The sequence below is a fragment of the Papio anubis genome, chromosome 17 (assembly GCF_008728515.1).
Source record: "Papio anubis isolate 15944 chromosome 17, Panubis1.0, whole genome shotgun sequence".
NCBI classification, from domain to species: Eukaryota; Metazoa; Chordata; class Mammalia; order Primates; family Cercopithecidae; genus Papio; species Papio anubis.
In genome coordinates this window covers 25,591,974-25,615,144 of record NC_044992.1, presented here as the reverse complement: position 1 = coordinate 25,615,144, position 23,171 = coordinate 25,591,974, and the positions used below count along the sequence as shown (strand labels likewise).

The 23,171-nt window shown below is 39.6% G+C and overlaps 1 protein-coding gene across 7 annotated transcripts in view; it reads left to right on the top strand.

Annotated features, from left to right (window-relative positions):
- Window positions 1-23,171, top strand: part of MYO1D (myosin ID) — a 382,230-nt gene that overhangs the window by 6,002 nt on the left and 353,057 nt on the right. The window contains exon 2 of one of the 7 annotated variants that reach the window (XM_017950498.3): window positions 7,422-7,535. The exons of 5 other annotated variants lie outside the window; for them this stretch is intronic. The gene's annotated coding sequence lies outside the window, so the exon portion shown is untranslated. Of the gene's footprint in view, window positions 1-3,289; window positions 7,536-23,171 lie in introns of those variants that run through there. One more of the 7 variants, XM_017950497.3, reaches the window with a different exon arrangement.

Below are 23,171 nucleotides of genomic sequence, written 5' to 3'. Positions count from 1 at the left end.
GTCATTTGGAAAATTTGGTGGGACAAAGGGTTTCTCTTGCTTGCCAGGGGAAAAAAAAAACCATAGATACCCTGGGTGGTCTTCAAGTAAATGTAAACCTGCCATTGGTTCAGGCCTCTAGTTAGAAATAGCTCTAGTTAGATTTATAGGAGAGGTGAATGGCACACTAAATCTTTTTGGCTTCCACGTGAAATTCTTTGGCAACCTCTTTTGAAGGCCTTTGGAAAAGGACAGTTTGCTCTCTGCCTGTTTTGCACATTGGCTTCATATTGGGACAAAAATGGGAATTTGGGTTTTGGAGCTGCCATTTGGAGTGAATCACCCTGCCGCCTGGTTTCCTTTCCTACTTTGTGACAGAGTTCCGAGACTATTTTTATTCAGGGTCATTTCTTGACCCTGGAGACTTCTGCTGAATTTAGTTCCCAAATAGAGCCAGATGTGGGTGGAATCAAGCACTTAGAAGTTGCTACTGGTTCATTTCCTTGCAGGTTCTGATGGGATCTACTTTTGTTTTTCTTTTTTTTTAGACAAGGTCTCACTCTGTCACCCAGGCTGGAGTGCGATGGCACAATTATGGTTCACTGCAGCCTTGACTTCCCCAGCTCAAGCAACCCTCCTGCTTCAGCCTTCTGAGTAGCTGGGACACACACCACCAAGCCCAGCTCATCTTTTTTTTTTTGTATTTGAGAACTACTTTTACATTAAAGAGATACACTTTGGCTTTTTGCTTAACTTTGAGACAAAAATGTTGAATCTGACATAGGTAGAAATGTGTTTACTTAGTGATCTCCATGTTAGCTCTATGTGGAGAGCTGTTCGTTGACATTCTCACCTAAGTCTGAGTCAGCTAAGCAAAATGGACACTATCTCTAGGGGTGGTCCCATTTAAAGAGAATTCTTTAATACCCATTTGTGGTGCTGCCACTGGAACTGGTTTGGGTCATTGTATTATTGCCCAGCCACTGCCAAGTCGGGGAACTTTACCGTCAGCAGTGGCTCCAGCTCCACTGGGTTGATTACCTGTTCATGAGCCTCACCGACATGGCCTATAAAAACGCCAACTATATTCATCAATGGGGTCAGAGGGAGACAGCATTTTAAAATATGCATTGTATGTCTCTCCTTTATCATTTATTAGATGCCTTGATTTAGATGACAGTTTTATTTCCTGTAAGAAGCAGGTTTCTTTCAGTTCAACTACAATGTAATTACTGGCTAGATCTCTCTTCTGAGACAGGGCCTCCCTATGTTGCCCAGGCTAGGGTGCAGTGGTGCGATCTTGGCTCACTGCAACCTCTGCCTCCCGGGTTCAAGTGATTCTCATGCCTCAGCCTCCCTAATGACTGGGATTACAGGCACGTAGTACCACTCCCAGCTAATTTTTTTTGTGTGTTTTTAGTAGAGATGGGGTTTCGCTCTGTTGGTCAGGCTGGTCTCAAACTCCTGAGCTCAAGTGATCCACCTGCCTCGGCCTTCCAAAGTTCTGAGATTAGAGGCATGAGCCACCGCACCCGGTCAAGATCTCTTGAATAGAACAATGTTTTCCAAACTTTAGTTTTGAGCATTTATGGGAAAAAGAGAAGCAAAAGTATGCTTCCAATAGGGAGTCACAGAAAGAGCACAGGCTCTGAGACTAAGTGACCAAGTTCAAATCTCAGCTTCACTTTTATTCCTGTTAGCATGGGCTTCCCTAAGCCTCATTTCCTTATATGTAAAATGATCACCTTTCAGGGTTATTGAGATGAAATCACATGTGCAGCAAGTGCCTTGTATAGAATTCTCACTCAGCTAATGCTGACTCTCCCTGAATCCTTCCCAAATGGCCTCACCTCCCTACCCTGACCCCATAACTGCTAGAGAACTAGATATTTTCATGTCTTCCGTGTCATTTCTTCCTCCCTCATTAAGACAAATTTGATTTTGTTTGCGGGGGGCAAGGATGAAACTTTGCAATGGCGCAAACTAGGGAATTCACATTACCTAGCAGAGAGTGCAAGAACACTGGAAATAGACAAATCTGGACCTTAATCTTGTCTTTGTTCATCTGCTACCACCTGTGTGACCTTGGACAAGTGACTTAGCTTTTTTGAGCCTCAGTTTTTTCATCTATAAAGATGATGTGTTCTTGTGAAATTATAGCACATTTAAAACATGTCAAATACCTATGGTGGTGGCTGAAGCATAGTAGATACTCAGTAGGTGCCCCCTGTCTCTGCTCCATTCCCTGGTCCAGCCCTGTGCACCAAAAATGCCCTTGCTATTCCCAATTCGCTCTGTAACTACCACCCTATGCATTCTCATAATCACATTCCCTCCAGGTATCACTATTTAATTTCTGGAAATTGTTTTAAACTCTTTGGAAAATGAAATCTATTCATATTTAAGAGATTTCTAAACTATTTTATTCTGCATGTCACTGTTCTCAGCCTTCACGAAGGTTTGTAACATTTAGGCACTATTGCCAGGTAACAGACTTTAAGTCTAGAGTTGTTTTTTTTTTTTTTAAATCTGTAACTAATTTCTTCATTCATCTCTAGACCCTATATATGTTATTTTTGTGTTATTATTTGTGTTATTATATGTGTTTCATATAATCTCCTGGTATTAAAGCTAGCAACTACTTGAATTCTTTTTTTTTTTTTTTGAGATGGAGTCTTGCTCTGTCACCCAGGCTGGAGTGCAGTGGTGCGATCTTGGCTCACTGCAACCTCCATCTCCTGGGTTCAAGCAATTCTCCTACCTCAGCCTCCCAAGTAGCTGGGATTACAGGCACCTGCCACCTATGCCCAGCTGATTTTTGCATTTTTAGTAGAGACAGGATTTCACCACGTTGGCCAGGCTGGTCTCCAACTTCTGACCTCAGGTGATCCGCCCGCCTTATCCTCCCAAAGTGTTGGGATTACAGGCATGAGTCACCATGCCTGGCCAACTACTTGAATTCTTAAAGTGTGCTTAGTGCCGGGTTGGGTACTTTGGTGGGGGTTACTTTTAATAAAGTTACTCTTTGAGAGATAACTTAATTGGGAGTAAGAGATACATTAATAAATGGATCAATATAAAGTGAAATATGATTGAGCTCAAATGAATAGCGCAGACAAGTCTTTTTTTTTTTTTTTTTTTTTGAGACAGTCTCACACTGTCACCTGGGCTGGAGTGCAGTGGCACAATCTCAGCTCACTGCAACCTCCGCCTCCTGCGTTCAAGCAATTCTCCTGCCTCAGCCTCCCGAGTAGCTGGGATTACAGGCACCCACCACCACAGTCAGCTAATTTTTGTATTTTTAATAGAGATGGGGTTTCACCATGTTGGCCAGGCTGGTCTCAAACACCTGACCTCATGATTCACCCGTCAGCCTCCCAAGACAATCCATTCTTTTAAGGGCTTCCTACAGAGAAGGAATCATATCACATTTTTAGAAAAGAGAACTGATGACAATATAATTAAGAGCTGTATGTATGTACTATATTAGGAGGGAATTCGGAAAAAGAAAAAATGGCATTGGGAGTAGGTAAAAAATGCCCTATGGAAGAGGTAGAATGTCAGCAGACCCTTGTTGAAGTATTTGGAAACAGCCCTTTCTCCCCCTGCCCTATGGCCTGAGCCATCCTGGCCTTCTTTTCTTCTCTCTCCACTCACTTTAAGCATGTGTGGGCTGGCTGTGCTGCTAGCCAGCCTCCATTGCTCAAAAATATTTTCCCCCACATTGTCTACACTTCTTTCATTCTTGTCTTATGCTGCCCCAAATTCTCCCAACTAGAGATTGAGTTAGGTTGATAAGAATCCTCTTAGAAAGTCAAATACTTCTAATGCAGCACAAGTACATTAGTGTAAATCTGCTCAGTCTGGTTAATTTCTTTCTCATGCCTCAGTGGCATCAGTTAGAATAAGGAATAGAGAATTTCATTTTTGAGAAATAATTTTACAGTATGTTACTGTTCAGGGATATGGCAGACCTGGGATAGAGAACTGAACCCTTGTGGGAAGGGATGAGCAGCATATAGTATAAGGTTAGTTCATTCTTGGGGAGGCAGGTCCTGATGACAGAGAGGGGAGGGTACCTGATGAAAACTTCGCTCAATTAAAAATTGTGTCTGTGGTTTATCTTTGGGTCTAGAAGAGGAAGAGGAATTACTTTTTCTTTTATTTTATGCTCAATTACAGAACTTACAAGACTCAGCACTCAGTGTGTGTGGTGAATACTGTGGCCTTAACATTTGGGTTAAGGGGACATTAGTGAGGAGCCAGGTGCAATGACCCACACCTGTGGTCCCAGCTACTGGGGAGGCTGAGGCAGGAGGATTGCTCAAGCCCATGGATTTGACACTATGATCACACCTGTGAATAGCCACTGCACTCCAGCCTGGGCAATATAGTGATACCTTGTCTGTAAAAACATAAAAATAAAAAGAGAGACACTAGTGAGCCAGACTATGACTTTAATCATGGCTTTCAGCATTTCTTATTGAAATAGAATGGTCTGCTTTTGGAAAGCAGATCATTTTTTAAGAGAAGGGTTCCAGTAAGTGACTTCAGTTGATGGAGAAGGGAATCGAGAACATCTGCTAGTTCCTCTTGGTATTTTGTCCACCTTCCAGGCTCCTCATTGTCCTAGCCTTGTTCCTGAAGATATCCCAGTTTGTATTCCAGGCACAGCTGCTCACATGGGACTAGTTACAGTTATCCCAGAATGGGATTGCCTTTATTTTCCTACATTTCTGCTCCTTGATACACAATATAGAAATGGATTTCACTTTAATGAGTTTAAAGCATTAACTCTAGTAAAGCCATTTTGCTTTAATAAAAATATTGTTTACTCCTGAACATAGATTTTTCAGAAAGAGCCACAGGCCAGTTCAGGGTTCTAAAAGAACCTCCAGGAATAGATGGATAAACACACTGGGGAACAAACACAGCTTTCCTTTTATTCCTCCTCTCCTCATGTCTCTCACAGTTATATTGTTAAGTCTTGGGAAAAAAACCCATTACCACTTACTGTATATTCACAAGGTTCACATATGCAGTAGAAGCAAATGAATTTATCAAAAAAAAAAAAAAATGGCTTCATCTAAAACAATGAAGCAAACAAATTTCGCCTCTGACCACAAAGTCGTCTTTGAGTAACTTGTACAATAGAGGACCATCTGTAGCGACGTCGGGTGATCCCAAATGGTTCTAGCTCAGACTGTTGCTTGGAGTCCAATATAAAGTCGATAAATTTTATAGTCAATTAAAAAAAAGTCAAACCCCATGGGGAAAAAACCCAACAACGTATTTGTTTTGGATAAACCCCATCATTAGTCATATTTCAGCTTTGGGTTTTACAGATATTTAGGTCATTTTAAGTTTATTATAAGAATAGTCCTTGATATTGAGGTTGAGTTAACCTGATTCTACCATCTTATCCCATGTTCCTTCTGATTAAGACAAAAACCTATAAATGACTCAAAAAATCTCTAGAATAGTTTAAATGTCAGTGAGTACAACTATTTTTTTTTTTTTTAATTGCATTCAACCTTTCCTATCAGTTTATATTTATGTCCTACCTCTACACTCAAAGTTCTAAGGGCAAGACAAAGTCTTATCTCCCAAGGCTTATTCTGAGGCCTTAAGGACAAAATATTTTCACCTCTATCACGGAATAAACAAATAAATGCATAGTACTTCTGCATCTTTGATTCTTGGCTGAACTATGCATTTACTATATTTTATGTATGCTTTTTAATGTATTCTATTTTATGTGTTTATATAATCTGATTTTTCTGTAGTAACTTCAGTTTTTGGTAATACAGGAAAAATGAAATTACAGTTACTCTTGGAAAAAACCACTAAAATAGATTTTGGGCCTTTGTGAAATGGTAGACGTTTCTCTCCTTTTTTTTTTTTTTTTTTTCTTCCTCATTTGTAGAACTCAGACATGTGAAGCTTGACATGATACAACAAAGCAGGAAACATTAGTGGCACTGTAATCTTGAGCAGTCTCGTGTTGTTGCTTGCCTTAGTCAGTTAACTACATTTTACCATACTACCAAACTTTTCACAACATTGTGATGCCTTTATATAGCTTTGTGTTATTAGTTGAGTGTTTCTAAGGGACATGCTTTTACACAGCAAATCCAGGGACTAAGCTTGTTTAGATTGGTGCTTTTAAAAAAAAATCTGTATTCTGTGGTGTCCTGGGTCATGGAGGTGCCTGAGGAGCAGTCTTGGATTACAGGTAGAGGTGGAGTAGGGCTTCAGGCCCTGGCACTCTGGTGCGTTTAACAGAGCAGCTCTGCTCCTGCATAGTGGGGTTCCAAGGAATATGTCATTTGGGAAAAAATGCTATCACATTGGAAAAACAGCTTGCAAACAACTGTTTTAGATGATTTTTTTTCCAGAAGGCTTTTATCCTTGCAAACACCAAAAAAAAAAAAAAAAAAAAAAAGGAAGAAAGAAATGCTTGTAACCAAAATTACTTTAAAAGTGGCAGTGTGGTATAAAATAATGAGCAAAGGAAATATTTCAGTTATTCAAAGTTAGACATCGCTATGGCTACTTTCTGCGGTACAACTTTAAAAATCTACCTCAGTTCTCTGAGCCTTTAATGGCCCAGTCGTCTTCAAATGAGACTGATTCCTACACTACAAGGTTATTACATCAAATGAGATAATAGCTGGGTTGTTTATTGTTCTTTACACATAGAGAGCACTCAGATGTTCATGCCTTCTCATTTTTGCTTCCTTAAGCAGAATATAAAGAATGTGATTTAATTCTTTTTCTTAATGACTTAGATCATCATGACTGTAGTTATAAAAAGTTGTTTTCATGTCTTTGGTATTTATTGTCATATTTGTAATGTTTTGTTCCACACTAAGTTGATGTAAATTAACTTTTAAAAATACATGGTTCAGTTTCTGTCGTTGCTTTCTGTGTGCCTCTCCGTGAATTCCCTTCCCCCTCTTAATTTACAAAGGTAATCTGCTCTGAGTTTTGGCTGTCAGTGGAGCTCATTAGAAGGGTGTATAAAAAAGGAGTTAATATGTTCTAATGAAGACTGAGGGGTTATCTTGGCTGTATCAGTTGTAGGGCAAGAGTTTTAAGACGTCTGTTTTTTATCTTCTCTGCTGAGAGGTGTTTTTTATTGCTTTGCTGTGTTTGGCTGGAAAGGCAAGTAGGCCAAGCTGAGTCCTAAGTAGGTAAGGTGCTACTCTAAAACATATTACTGCCCTTGGTATTTGAATTATTTGTGTGGTTGAACAAACCAAACATGATGAGTGGATTTTTCCACACTGTGTGCAATTTATGACTGCTTGTTGACTTGTGGTAGGCAGCTGCTATTGGCAGAATCTGTTACTGTTTGCATCTCTACCTCTCAGGTTCCTATTTTATCTGAAACGCTTACTGAAAAGAAACCTCTTCTCCAACTTCTTGATTTATCCTAGACTGGGGTTCCCAAATCCAGCCTTGTGTCACGATCACCCAGCTTTTGAAACACGCAGATTCCCTGGACTCCATCTCCTGGAGATGGTGATTTATTAAGCCTCCGTAGTGCCCAGGTGAGTCTCATATGCAGCCAGGCTCGGAGCCCCTGTCCTCGGCTAACGTTTTTTGCTCCACAGTTGTGTTCTGTTAAAACTGCTATGACTGTAATGTGAGCTGACTGACATATTAACAAATGTGTTACAACTTATCCAGATAATCAGTGTTCTCAGTTCTGTTTTGATTATTAAATCAATTTAATCATTTGATAATCACACTTTATTCTTTATCCTTATAATGAGTTTTCCATTTTTTCACCTGATGGTTATGGTTGTCCACTTTTAGCATACTATGTATGTATTTTCTGTCCTCAGATTCTCCATACAAAAATATATAATCCCACCCTCCTTGTTAATACCTTGATTTATTTCCCGTACAATCTTTTCTAGACATATAAAAATGTACATATTCAAAAATTTGGAATCTTCCTGCTTATACAACATATAGCTTTGTAAACTGTTTTTTCACGCAGCATAGTATCTTAAATGTTTTTCCATGCCATTAAGATGCCTTTGAAAGTATGATGGCAACCACGTTGTCTTTATTCTTTTCTGGATATGCAGGAGCAACCCAGACAGACATGGTTCTTGTTCTCATGGAGCTGATAAACCAGCAAGGGGAACATACTAAACCAGTAAACAAACAAAAGGATAACTACAAGTAGTAATAAGTGCTATGAAGAGAAAGAGCAGAGTTCCCATAGGGGAAATGGAAGTGACGTGTCCAAGTTCGTGGGTGTGTCACAGGGAGGGCACTTTATGGGGAAGATAGCTTTAAGCAAGATCAGAAGGCTGCAGAATGTGTGAGTGTTGGGGGAGAGGTTAGGGGCAGGAGAACACTCAGGGAAGAGAGAGAGAGAAGACAGAGACATACTTTTATTGATTATTTATTTATTGAGACAAGGTCTGACTCTGTTGCCCAGGCTGGAGTGCAGTGGCACAATCTCAGCTCACTGCAACCTCCACCTCCTGGGCTCAAGCTAGTCTCCTACCTCAGCCTCCCAAGTAGCTGGGACTACAGGCATGTACCACCATGCCCAGCTAATTTTTGTATTTTTTGTAGAGACGGGGTTTCACGATGTTGCCCAGGCTGGTCTCAAACTTATGAGCTCAAGTGATCCACACCTGCCTTGGCCTCCCAGTGTTGGAATTACAGGTGTGAACCATGGCATCTGGCCGAGACATATTTTTAGATAGACTCAATCAGTTTCTGAAACTGAAAGGCATCCAGTGAGGCTGGAGTCTTTGGGCCGAGTAAGGCAGGCAAAGTAGGGGCAGGTGAAGATGGAGCACTCATCAGGGACCACACTTTGCCGAAGGGGCTTGGGACATAAAATCCCAAGATTCAAAACTTAAGTATGTTGGGGAGCAATTGAAGGGCTTTACATCATGGTGACAGCACATTTATAACTATCTGGGCTTTCTTTCATTTAGCTCCTATAATCTCTCTGGTCTGGGAGATGGCTGAATGTTTATTTTTTGTCACATTCGTGAATTGGGTGCAGATTTGGCAATTGCTTTCTACACATTTCCTCTACTAAGAGTAAACACAAATACAGCCCAGACTTGATCTCTATAGTGTAATAGAGTTGTTTCTTGGAGTGAGTAGCCCAAGGGCAGTGTTTTGTTGATTTGAAAGAAGTAAATCTTGATAATGACTAATGGGCTACCACTGATTTGGGGGGATTTACTTTTCTTGATTTTATGCTTCAAGCCAGAGAGAAATTCTGAGCCATGAATTCTCTGATGAAGTCTCTTGAGTCATAGAATTTTAATGCCAGAAGGGAATCTTGAGGTTCCTCACTGTTGTATAGATGCATGAAGTTAGAAACATAGAAAGTCAGGACTTTTTACTAGTCTAGTGGCACATTTACTATGGGGGCAAAAGTCTCCTGTCTCCTAGCTTTGTGTTTATTATTCTGTTTTTGCCCTATTCCTGGCTCTGTTGCTTTGCAGTCAAGTAACAACTCTTCAGTTTCCTTTATTATTCTCACTTAAAAGACCTGAACAAGTTGAAACAATGGAAAAGCTAACAATGTAAATAATAAGTAAACCTCTAGTTCTCTGTTGAAGGGCAACACTTTAACAATACAAATATAAAATAACATTGTTGTAGGTGTGAGAAAGGTGGACGTCTTAGTAGTCTATGTTATGTGTCACCATTGACCTGGGCTGTGTCAGAGGAAATACAGGGACTTGGAAGTTGCCTAGCTTATCACACCTCTCCTGGAGGGTTGTGTGGTTGCTGGCTTCACTCCGTATCAGTCAGAATGCTGTTGGGGGCAGCTAAAAAGAAAACTGGACCAAACTGGCTTAAACAGAAAAGAAACATGTTATCTCACACAACAAGAAGGCTAATGATAAGAGAGACTCTGGCCAGTCCCTAAGAACTCTGCCTCCACTTGTCTGTGATCCTTTGGTCCTGCCCTTCTTGTTGTGCTGGTTTCATCCTCAGCTGGTGGAAGGTCGTTGCAACAGTTCTGTGCATCTCACCCAGGCACAGTAATGTCCTGAGGAAGGAGAGTGAGCTGTGTGCTTGTGTTGTGCTCCTTGCTTAGGAAGCCCCCCAGAAGACTTCCTTACATGTCTCATTAGTTAGCATTTGGTCACATGCCCATTATTAAACCTGTCACTGGTAAGAGGAATGTGGTTATCATGATTGAATAGTCAGGCACTGATGGTAGATTTCACATTTCCTGCAGCATATAGCTCTATGGAAGGGAGTGGATACCTGAACAAAATTAGGCTTCTTTAGGAAAGAAGGAATTTTAGGGGCAGGATAGGATAGTGGATAGGCAACCAAAAGTGCTTCCTCTACAGTTTTACAAGCTATGTAGACAGAATAGGATTTATTCAGAAAAGAATGCTCAATATGATGAGGGTACTTGAAAATACGTCATTTAAGGAATGACTGAAGGAACAAGACAAGATGTGAACACCAACCTCAAATACTTGCATATGAATTGATTATGTTTATTATGGGAGACCCCAAAAGACAGAATTCATGCCAGTGGGTAAAAGTGAAGAGATGTAGATTTATCTTTCTGCTCCTTTTCTTCCTCCTCTTCTCTTCCTCCTGAAGAATTTGGTCCTAAAGCCATTGGGTTGGGGCACAGCATGGTAGGCATCCATCCCAGGGGAAGGGGAGCCACAGGGGCCCAGATTAGAGTTTGGAGCCAAGTTGAGTAAAGAGGGGGCCAATGCATGAGGACCTGAGTATGGAGAAAGAGCATCCGTGCTGGCATGGTCTTGGTGACAGCAGTGGGAGATAAGTGATAAACAGGGAGATTGACAAATAAGTAAATATGTTAAGGATAATGGAGTCAGGTTTCTCATGGTCATAAAAGAGAGCTCCAAATATGGAAAGGGGATAAGTACAATCAACCTTTTGTAGCTAGATTGGAATCAGAAGTTTTCAATAATCAGCTAGACAGAGGAGTAAATATAAATGTGAATGTGTATGCACGTATATCCATACATTATATATTCCCAATCTCTGTCCATTGTGAGGACCTGGGAGCAGTGATACCTTAATATAATAGCAATGGTTACACCTAGTACCATCCTCCACTGAAAGAAATCAGGGCTCTGTGGAGAAATGGATAATTCCAGGGTTGTGGCAGAGTAAATATTAATACAAGGTGAGCCGGGGGGATCTTGTATCAGAAATCTAGGAAATCCTCAAAGAATGATGAAAAATGTAAAACAGATTCAGAAAGTAGCTTAAGTGAGTACCCACTAGCTAAATCTGGGTCAGTTTAATCATCAAAGTGAAATCAGAAACCATGAGTCCATACTTAACATGAAGTAATAAATAACTTTTGAAGTTTGATGAGGAATGGGATATTTACTTAGTATCTCCCTACAAAATGTTCAATTAATTAATATCAAAGAAAAAAAGATTATTGTTACAGTGGAGAAGCCTGACAGATGCTACCTTAATGAAGTGATCAAAATGAACAATATCAGAAACGGGACAGATCAGAATCATGTACCATGTGATCAGGTGCAATGAGAAAAACACAGCATTACTTCCTCTGTGACATTCCTGCTAAAGATGCATAACCTGAATCTAATCAGAGGAAACACCTAGCAAGCTCAAATTGAAGGCCAGTCTTTAAGTAGCCTGTAACCTTCAAAAATGTTAAATTCCAAGAAAGACTGAGGAAGTATTCTAGAAGCAATAAGAATAACAAGACATAACAACTAAAGGTGAAGCATGATGTTGAACTGTATCCTTTTGCTATAAGGGACATTTATTGGGGCATTTGGTAGAGTTTGAATGGGGTTCAAGAATTAAATCTTAGCAGTATATCATGTGTTAATCTCCTGGTATTGATAGTTGTATTATGGAACTGCTACTTAGACATCAAATGGTTCCCAAAGAAGGTAATGAGTTTCTGGTCATGTGAACTTACTGAAACTGGAGTTAAAAATTCACTCATTAGGTTCTTGTAAAGAGATGTTGTGCATCTGGAATATTGTTCTACATGGCTTCTAAAGTCATATATTCTAAGATTCCAGTTGTCTAAATGGATATTTTAAAGTAATAGTTGAAAATATTAAATGATGTTATGCCTTCAGTTATTGCAAATTAACAATTAACAAATTACCAATCAACAGGTATTACTTAAAGCTTTTTGCTAGAAACTGTGCGAGGACTACATATAATTCATTCCAAGAATAATGATGTAATTGGAGATAAATAGAATGAAAAGATATGTAACCCCCAAAAGTAGCATATAATAAATGCCTGATGATTAGTACCAATATTCTACAGTTCACATGTGGAGGAAATTTCTGAGGAGTCTGAGCTTTGGTGGCTAAGGAAGGCCTTTATCGATTAAGGGATTGGGCTAAATGCTGGAATGTGAATAAGACTTAGCTATGCATGAAGTAAGAATGGCAAGGGAGAGCATTCCATGCAGGGGTGCCTCTGTGAATGGTGTGACATGTTCCGGGACAGTGAGAAGACCAGTCTGACAGGGTTAAAGGATTCTTCTTCTTTTTTTTTTTTTTTTTTTTTGAGATGGAGTCTCACTCTGTCACCCAGGCTGGAGTAAAATGGTGCAATTTTGGCTCACTACAAGCTCCGCCTCCCGGGTTCACGCCATTCCCCTGCCTCAGCCTCCCGAGTAGCTGGGACTACAGGCTCCCACCACCACACCTGGCTAATTTGTTATATTTTTAGTAGAGACGGGATTTCACCGTGTTAGCTAGGATGGTCTCGATCTCCTGACCTCCTGATCTGCCCACCTCATCCTCCCAAAGTGCTGGGATTACAGGCGTGAGCCACCGTGCCCAACCAAAGGATTCTTAAAGGATTGGCTCTGCCTTAAATTCATTACAGCTGGGAAGATAGGATTAGATTCCATAAAATGGAAAATGGGAAGAAAACTAATTATTGGGACAGCTACAAGGCATCATCAGGTGCAGCGTTAGGTGGTTTTCACTCATTAACCTCTTATTATCTATTCAACCCCACAAGATAGGTGTTATACAGGTGTGAAACGTGTTTACAGAGAAAGAAGATGGCTTTGTCAAAGTCACATAACTAATTAAAAAGCAGTTTGAATTTGAAGCCAGACTGACAGGAACTTCAAAGTGCTTGACCTTTCTGCTACCCCTGCTTGATACATATGGAAAGGAATAGAGAGCAGTGATATAGACTTGGGGGGAGGGGATGACTATATATGTAGAGTATTGAGAAGAATATTGGAAAAAGGAGGATGTTTCCCAGTACTTGTTCTCATGTTGAGATTGAAGTGCTCATAGAACATGACTCTGAGATTTAGACGATCAAAAATGAGCATAAAATGTAAGAAAAGGGCCAAGGATTGAACCTTCAAAGAGATCTATATTTAAGGGACAGTCAGAATAATAAGGATCCTAAGAGGAGTCTGAAGAGGAGTGTCCATGGAGGTTGGAAGAAAACAGGAAAGTATGATATCACAGAAGTTGAGAAGAGAGGGGTCAGCAAAGTTGCACACTTGAGAAAGGCCAAGGAAGAGAAAGATGAAGAGGTGTCCATTAAGTACAGCATCCAAGAGGGCATTGATGACTTTCATTAAGGTGGTCTCAGTGGAGGGGTAGAGGTGGAAAATAGTTTGTAGTGGGTTAAACAGTCAGTAGGGGTGAAGAACTAGAGACTGAGTGGTGATACTGCTTTCAAGAAGTGTGTTTTAAAGGAAAGGAGAGAAGACCATAGCTATAGGTTTTTGTTTTTCTGCTACTTTTTAAGTCAAGAGAGTTGAGTGTGAATAAGTAATGATGGGAAGGAGGCAGTCGACAGAGAAAGACATTTGAGAGGACAGAGAGTCTTCTACAAAGGATGAGATATCTGAGGAGATGTGAAGTGCTGGAATCTGGAGCAGCAGACATGAAGAGGATGAAGGCTCCTATGCTTTTTGCTGAAATTGTCCATGTCTCTCCCTCATACAATAGAAGTCTTTGTGTTCCCAGGCAGGGTGGTCTCACTGACCATAGTGTAGCTGCCGTGTGGTCTACACCATTTCAAAAAGAAAAAAAAAATCATCCAAGAATAGCATCTGCATGCACATTCTGATTGATGGCAACTAAGATACATTTTGTTTAAAGCTGCAAAATTCGGTACCGTCATTATAATGCTGTCATTCTGAAATACCTTCCTTAAAAATGAGAGTAAAAGGAGAACAAGGGAATAAGAGTGAATATACTCTCAGCCAATGAAAGCTAGCCCTACAGACTATCATAGCATGGATCCATGAGTTAGCGCCTCAGACAGCCTCATCCAAAGAGCTCTGCGCTGTGCGTTCCAGAGATGAGTATGTTTCATGACATGTATTGTTTACTCTGTTGTGACCTCTTTCTCTCAATTTATTTTGGGTTCTGCAGACCTATTTTGATCTGTAATAGTTGCCAAAGATTTTAAGTGAATGAATGATATTAGGCATGCAAGAAGTAATACTAGACCTGCAGCTACTGCAGTGTAGAAATAAAGGGGGAAATTATTATGTTAGATGTTAAAATGCAATAGGAGTAGGAGTCGAAACCTGGGAAAAAACAAAGGTGTCCGTCAACTGTGGGATGGAAAAATAAATTGTATTCATACAATAGAATGCTAGATGACAACAAAATTGAATGAATTACAGCTACATACATCAGCATGAATTAATCTCACAATCATAACATTGAGCAAAAGAAGCCAGACACAAAACAATACCGACTCTATGCTTCCATTTATATAGAATTCAAAAACAAGCAACACTAATCTATGCTGTAAGAAGTCAGGATCATGGTTATTTTTAGAGAAGACAGAGGGGACAGTAATTAGGAGGAGACTAAAGGAGGGTATCTGGGGGTGCAGGGAACAAATCTTCTTGGCACAGGCAGTGGTTATATATACTAAAGATGTGTATATTCTTATGTATGATGGTTGTACTTCAGTAAAAATGTGTTTTTAAAAAAGGCCACAAGGAGCCCTCAAGGAAATCATTGAGGAAACAGTATAAAAATCAGCACGCAATTAAGGGTTTGTAGCAATCCTTTGACCTTATACATGGCATCATAAACCTCATTGCAGCCAATGGGGAAGAACAAACAATTTTATTGTTAGTTGAAGGTGTATGTCATGACTTCCTTGGATTTGCAGAGACTGCAAGAGTGACTGCCAAATATGGGATGTGTGCATGAGTGTGTGAGTGAAGCTACACTTGCACATGTACACATATACATTTGTATATCGTATGTTGGCATCTTCATAGGGACCACAGTACAGCAACTCAATAAAGCGTGCAGATTCAGCCAGTGCCCTCATTCCAGAAAACTCTACTTCCAGCTCTCTACTTTCAATTCATGTATTCTGTAGCTATAGTTACGGACTTTATTGTGCCTATTCAACCTTTACCCTGTGTTTATTACGTGTCAAATCACTTTCTAATTTTATTTTGAGTTTCAGATGCCTTTCAAGAATTGCACATTTATGGGATGTTTTTACTCCCATAAATGTTTTTACTGTGTTAACCTGGCCCAGTTGGTCTGTGTACAGGGAGTACAAACTAATTCTGATGTTAGTTTGTCAAATAAAATTAAATCTGTTACCACTGCATAAAGTGTATAATGTATCCCAAAGTGAAGCAAGAATTATTTCTTGATTATTTGTTGTTTGCCATTGGCTTCACCAATGATTTCTCCCTTTAGCCCAGAAAAAAACTGAAGTTGATTCCTTTAGATGTGCAAGCTTTTCACATTCAGGTTTATTTCAGGTGGAACTTTGCCTTTCTTGGAGGACGGTGACTCACTTGTGAGGAATTTTGAATGGCTAAGTAAGGAAGAGATCTGTTTTTCAGAGTTTCATAAATTTTTACTAGTCTACTCTGCCAGGATCCATTTTTATTCCTTCATATAAGCTCTTATGAGTTAGATCTTAATGATGATTCTGATTAATAAGCTAAAATTCCCCAGGATTACCTCTTGCCTATGCTTACAATTAATGTAAAAGAAATTTTCCATGGAGTAAAAAGGTTATTTTATTTTTCTTTAGTTTAGACTGATTCCAGTATGCTGAAGTTGTTGATATTGCTAGTAAAAAGAGTATTTGAATTTTCGTTCTATTTTTAGGAAACTAAGATAATTTTTGCCTATATTTGAAATCAGTGGCTATGAAAGGTAACTTTCAAGTGTATACCTAAGAGGAGCTAAGAGGTTGGGGGAACGTTCTAATAATTAAGTTTAAAATGTGCATACTTTAAATATCACTGCGAGACAGTTATTTGAACCTGAAGCAGGTACCATGCTTCATAATGTTGAATTTACTGTTTGTTTCAATAATTTATTGACAAATTTATTGGGTAAATTTGCCATCTTGCATATATTGATTCTAGAGCATTGGTTCAGATGTGTGGAAAAAAAGATCCATAATTTGTTAATCCATCATGTACTTTTTGTTTGTGAGCCAAATCATTCATTTAAGCAATTAGCAGTTAATTATCCATCAACTGTATGCTAGGTTTTTAGAGATACAAAAATGAATAGAATCCTTTCCTTGTCCCTGTGTAATCCAGGTCTATAGGGAAAGACAGACATAGAAATAATTACAGCAGTGTAATCCATGCTGTGATGGAGATATGGATGACATGCCCCAGGAACTCAGAGGAGGATGCATCCAACTATTTCTGGGAGGTAAAGGGAAGCTTCAAAGGAGATGTTTGAACTAAAGGGTGAGCAGGAAGTTGACAAGTTGGCCATAGAATAAGAATTCATCAAATCCCATGCTAAAGAGTTTTTATTTTATTATGTGGTGATGGGGAGCCATTGAAGGATTTTAATTAGGGAAATGACTTGATCAGACTTACATTTTAGAAGACTGTGGTGTTAATGAAGGAGATATATAATCACATGACTGAAGCTGGAAGTAGAGAGAACATTTAGGAAATTGTTGAAAGAGTCCAAGTGAGACTAGTGAGAAAGTGGGAAGAGAGACACAGAAGCATGGTTTTCATATCTATTGAGAAGGTAGAATTGATCGGCTTTCATATTTGATTTCTAGTCTGGTTCACCTACTTACCTAAAGTAGGAGTTTGGGGTTGATGGTGCTGTTTACAAAGAGTAGAGATGCAAGAGGAAAGAAAACTTGGAGTGTGGGTTAGAAGGTAAGATAACAGGCAGAGGCTATTGTTCTTGTGAGCCATCACACGGAATTGTCTAGTAGCCAGATGGAAGTACTGTACTGTACAGTTTTGAAGCACAGTAGAGTGGTGTGTAGTCGGGACATAGGTGTTAGAGTCACCTGTATATGATGACATTTGACGCTTTTCAAATATACGAGATTACCTTATTAGATAGAGAATGTATACAGTGAGAAGTGAAGGTAAATACTATCTTTCAAAAAAAGATCTTTTGGACCTCTGATTTGTTTCTCAAAATTGTTTCTTTTTTTAATCTAAATCTATAAATACATGATTCTTGTAGAAAAATTGAAAAATATATAAATATATAAAGACAATAAGATAATAATATTCACCCATAATTCAATTCTCATTCCCCAAGAAAATCACTGTTAGGAAAAAACTATGCCTGTATTTGCCACATAGTTGAGATGACACTCTACAGACAATTTTGCACCCTATTTACCATTAATTCAAGCATAATATCATATTAGTATTATAAATAATACATCTGTACAAAAATTGTTTCTCTAAGATCACAATTCTTCTTGGCATTCCTAGAAGTAGAATAACTTGGCTACAAGACATAAACAAATGTAAAACTTTACATTTTGTTTGGGCGCAGTGGCTCACGCCTGTAATGCCAGGAATTTGGGAGGCCGAGGTGGGTGGATCACCTGAGGTTAGGAGTTTGAGACCAGCCTGGTCAACATGGTGAAACCCCATCTCTACCAAAATATACAAAAACTAGCCGGGTGTGGTAGCGTGTGCCCATAGTCCCAGCTACTGGGGAGACTGAGTTGAGAGAATCGCTAGAACCTGGGAGGCAGAGGTTGCAGTGAACTGAGATCACACCAGCCTGGGTAACAGAGTGAGACCCTGTCTCAAAAAACAAACAAACAAAAAAGCTTTACATTTCATCAAGTGTTTTTCAAAATGGTCATATCAATTTCTACTTCCGCTGGCGGACAGTTCTAACATTGGAAGATTTTAGAGGAAGAAGAGTCAATAAAAGAAATAAGCTAGAAAGTAATGGTATGAGAGAAACTAACGGAGGAGAGAATTTCTAGAAGAAAACAACAGCAGTAGTAAATGCTGTAGATCAGGGGTCCCAAACCCCAGGCCCTGACCCGTACGGCGGCCTCTTAGGAACCAGGCTGGGCAGCACATCAGGAGGTGAGCAGTGAGCCAGCAAGCAATACAGCCTGAGCTCCGCCTCCTGTCAGATCAGCAGCATTAGATTTTCAGAGGAGTGCAAACCCTATTGCGAACTGCGCGTGTGAGAGATCTACGATGCGCAGTCCTTATGAGACTCTAATGCCTGATGATTCGAGGTGGAACAGTTTCACCCTGAAACCACCATTTTGGGTCCATGGAGAAATTGTCTTCCACAGAACCTGCCCCTGGTGCCTAAAAGTTTGGGGGCCGCTGCTGTAGAGAGATCACGTAAGCAAACAATGGAGGAGCCCATTGAGTTTGATGATGGGAGGCCTTGGTAGAATGGTAGGGAGTAAGCAAGGTTACAGTGAACTGAGGAGTAGATGAGGTGGATATGGACAGTTCGGTAGAAGGGCCGCAGAACTGGTGAAAAATATTGTGTTGTTTTTAAAGGTGAAGAGTCTTAGGCATGTTTGTGGGAATTGGAGTTGATCACTGATGGAACAAGATGCTTGAGGAAGTGAGAGAGGATGGGTTCCAGAGCTCTGGGGCTGCCTCTTTTGCAGGCTCAGGAAAAAAGGTGGTTAGGATTAGGGTGGATGTAGGTAAAGTGGCAGGAAGTCGGAGTTGTTTCTGTCTATTGGATTTTATTTTGCTTTGTGAAATAGAAGGCAAGATGTTGGCCGAGAGTGAGGGGAATGGTAGAAACATCAGCTTGAGGTAAGAGTGAATAGGTTTACCTTCTGATTTGGGAGCTGTTGAAGGACAAGTACAAGGATTACCAGACAGTGCCAGAGGTCCTCCTGATGTTGAACTCCATGGATTTATAGAGTTTCCAGTTGGTCAACCTGAGTTGTTTTTTTTTTTTTTTTAATAGTACTTGGCAGCCTAGGTGCAGGGGAGAAATGAAGTAAACAGTTGGTCATCTGAAAACAAAATATTTTCGTAAGTGCTCTTAACTAACTTAAATTTAAAGTAGGTACAGGGAGGTTTATTCTCCAATAAGAAAAAAGAGACGGAGATTGACTCCCATGGTAAGTAGATGATCAAGCCCAATCCAAGCCTTGATAAGACTCCATTCCCCTCAAATTCACTAATGCTTGTAGTTAAGTTTTAGAAAACTTGGTGTATCCTTATATGGTGTATCCTTATATGGTGTATCTCAAACAAACAAGAAACAGGGTACATAGAGTGAGTTAGGGAGAAGAAAAAAAATCAGGCAGCATTACTCTACTGTGTTATTCCTGTGCAAAATTACTTCATATTACAGAAGTGGAGTAGTGTTTAATCAGAGGAAATGCAGAGAAACAATGAAAGAGAGGCAAACAGAGCACTTACAAAAGTCACTTAGTTTTTGTACTGCTCAGACATTTTTTCCTGAAGAAAACTTACAAAAATTAATATCAAATACAATTTTATTTCAGAATAAAATGGCTGCATTCTTTGATAGGATTGTTATACCCATGGTGAAAGAGTAATGCAATAGTTGAGGTCTGAGTGTGTGATGTATTGGAGGATGGGCAGTTGTCCATTTAAATATCAGTGGATAACTGTTATTTTAAAAACTTCACATAGTTTGATTCTCTCTCAAAATATTGTAAAGAAATAACTCATTTATGAAACTTACCATCATTGTTTTCTCTTACATGGTCTGGAGTGCCATCAGTTTTAAAGGATGTAAAGAGCCATCTCAAGAACAGTAGCTATTAAACTGGTTTGAAAGTTGCTTGACAATAATGGAAAAAAAAAGTTATTTCCCAAAGGATTGCAGTAAGACTGATGATTTTTATGCCAGTGGAAGGCCAGTTTTTACCACAAAAATTTCCCTGTAACCTTTCATGATTGAAAACATATTACTTGCTATTCAAAAACACAGGCAAATTAGTGAGGAGAGTTTCTAAAAGAAGCTCAAGGGTTAGACATATAATTTGTGGATGACATGTCATGATAGTGAAGTGTATTTCCTTCTGTGTTTTGTTTTAAACTGTAGAAGGGACACAAAAGTCCACAATTTGGGCTTCAAACATATTTTTACAGCTGTAAGATGAAAACACTTAATTTTTAAGGGATTTTGTGTTCCAGTTTTACATGTCTTACTACATGTTTATTTCTAACAATTTATTTCTTATACTTCATAATATATGTTTATGTAACTTTGCATGGGTACATAAGAATGTTAGGGAGCTTGGCATTGTCTATGAAATAGTCATCTAGGAGCCTCTTTATTACAATGTGGTTTATTCTCTTAAAGCATATACTTTAAGGAACAAATATGAGACATGGGACTACTGCATTGAATGAGCCCAGCTACCTACTATGGCAAGAAGGGCGTGGGACGGGGGACTGTGGTTAGGTAGCAATGGCACCAGTAATTCAAGCTGGAAGTCATCAGGGACTGATACTCCACAGAAACAAGAGTGTTTCCACTTTAAGGAGTGAATCCGTTTTAAATCCAGTGTAAACAACAGAGAGCTAAGGACAGAGTATGGCAACTCCTCAAGCCCACTGATGGCCTCTGTAACATCCATTCTGAGACTTGACTACCACAGAACTACTTGTTTTCATAAGGAAATGTAAAGAATTAATGTTTTGGTAATGTTTTACTTGTGCATGATTTAAAATTTCAGAAAAGTTACAGGAATTCCCATGTACTTTTTACCCAGGTTCATCAACTGTTTGACATTTGCTTTATCACTCACTTACCAATATTTGAGAGTAAGTTGCGGACATCCTGCCCCTTTCCCCTAATTCTTTGACGTGAATTTCCTAAGAACAAGGAGGGTCTCCTACATAACCACAGCATAGTTATGAAAAGCAGGAAATTTTACATGGGGTAGATAATAATCTTGTACCAAAGTCCATATTTAGATTTTACAATTGCCATAATCATATGTTTTATAGCATTTTTCCTGGTCCAGGAGTCATATCTTATCTTTAATCTCATTTAATCTGAAATAAATTAACTAACTAGAATGGAGAAAGGCCCATTTTTCACAGTACACTCTGCACGCTTTCATTCATGTGTATTCATTTCAGCGTCTTCTCTGAAACAGAGTGACAGAAGCTTGTATATAGCAGGTACCCTGTAGGAAATACTTGTACATTTTTTTTCTTTTTCTTTTTTTTTTTTTTGAGGTGGAGTCTCACTCTGTCACCCAGGCTGGAGTGCAGTGGCCGAATCTCAGCTCACTGCAAATTCCGCCTCCCGGGTTTACGCCATTCTCCTGCCTCAGCCTCCCGAGTAGCTGGGACTACAGGCGCCCGCCATCTCTTCCGGCTAGTTTTTTTGTATTTTTTTAGTAGAGACGGGTTTCACCGTGTTAGCCAGGATGGTCTCGATCTCCTGACCTCGTGATCCACCCATCTCGGCCTCCCAAAGCGCTGGGTGGGATTACAGGCTTGAGCCACCGCGCCCGGCCCGAAATACTTGTACTTTATGGCGTCTCAGTTAGTGCCTTTTTCAGCAGTGAATTAATTTTTGTATAAACAATCATTGGTTCTTATTCTACTGTATAGGTACTGTTGTGTGCTGAGGACAATATTAAGCTTTCTTTGGTTTGAGCCATGTTTTTAACATGTATTAAGAACTATTCTGGCTAGGCGTGGTGGCTCATGCCTGTAATCCCAGCACTTTGGGAGGCTGAAGCAGGTTGATTGCTTGAGCCCAGGAGTTGGAGATCAGCCTGGGCAACATGGCAAAACCCCGTCTCTACTAAAAACACAAAAATTAGCTAGGCATGGTGGTGCATGCCTGTAATCCCAGTTACTTGGGAGGCTGAGGCACAAGAATCGCTTGAACCCAGGAGGAGGAGGTTGCAGCGAGCTGAGATCGCGCCACTGCACTCCAGCCTGGTGACAGAGTGAGACTCAGTCTCAAAATAATAGTAATAACTGTTCTATCCCATTGGGACATTTTTGTGAGTCCCTGATGAGACGGTTCCAAAGTTCCAAAATATGTCCTGCAGTTTGTCTTTAGCTGAGAAAAAATGGCAAGTGACCACCATCTTTCTGCTTAGGGCCAGTGATTTAGTTTCTTTTCTCTGGGCTATAATTATTCTCTGAAGTCTGTGAACAAAGCAGCATATATATGCTTGTGATTCCAAAATCACTTGTAACCTTCACCATGTTTGTTCCATTGAAAATTGCATGATAGTTTTTGGTACTGATGTTCCTTTCTGTAGAAGTTTGGCACAGTTGACATTCTGCATCTAACTCATTCATGCCACATATGAAGAATTCCCAAATTAGGATTTCTCTTAAAAGACTCATGGGCTATATGGAATTAAATTACTAAATTCAGGTATAGTTTTTAAATGGTTGTTTTGTTTAATGCTATGATTCTATAAATTCTATAAAGGAGAGTTGTGCTATCATCTAATCTCCCTGTTCTGTCTTATTTACTTATTTGTTTGTTTGTTTGAAACAGGCTCTCATTTTGTCCCCTAGGCTGGTGTTGAGTGGTGTGATCATAGCTTACTGCAGCCTCAATCTCCTGGGCTCAAGCAATCCTTTTACCTCAGCCTCCTGAGTAGCTTGAACTTTAGGCACGGACCACTACACTTGGCTAATTTTTTAATTTTTTGTAGAGACATGGTCTCACTATGTTGCCCAGGCTGGTCTCAAAGTCCTGGCCTCAAGCAGTCTTCCTGCCTCGGCCTCCCAAAGTGCTGGGATTACAGGCATCAGCTATGACTCCTGTGCCTGACCTGTCTTGATTGTTTAAATTTTTATAAATGTTTGGCTACAGAAGGATTAGTGTTCTCCGCAAAGTCTACCTAGGTAATGTGCTTTGTTAATATTTGTATTATCAGTCTGCTTCCCTTTTTATTTAATTATTAGTATAATTTACTTT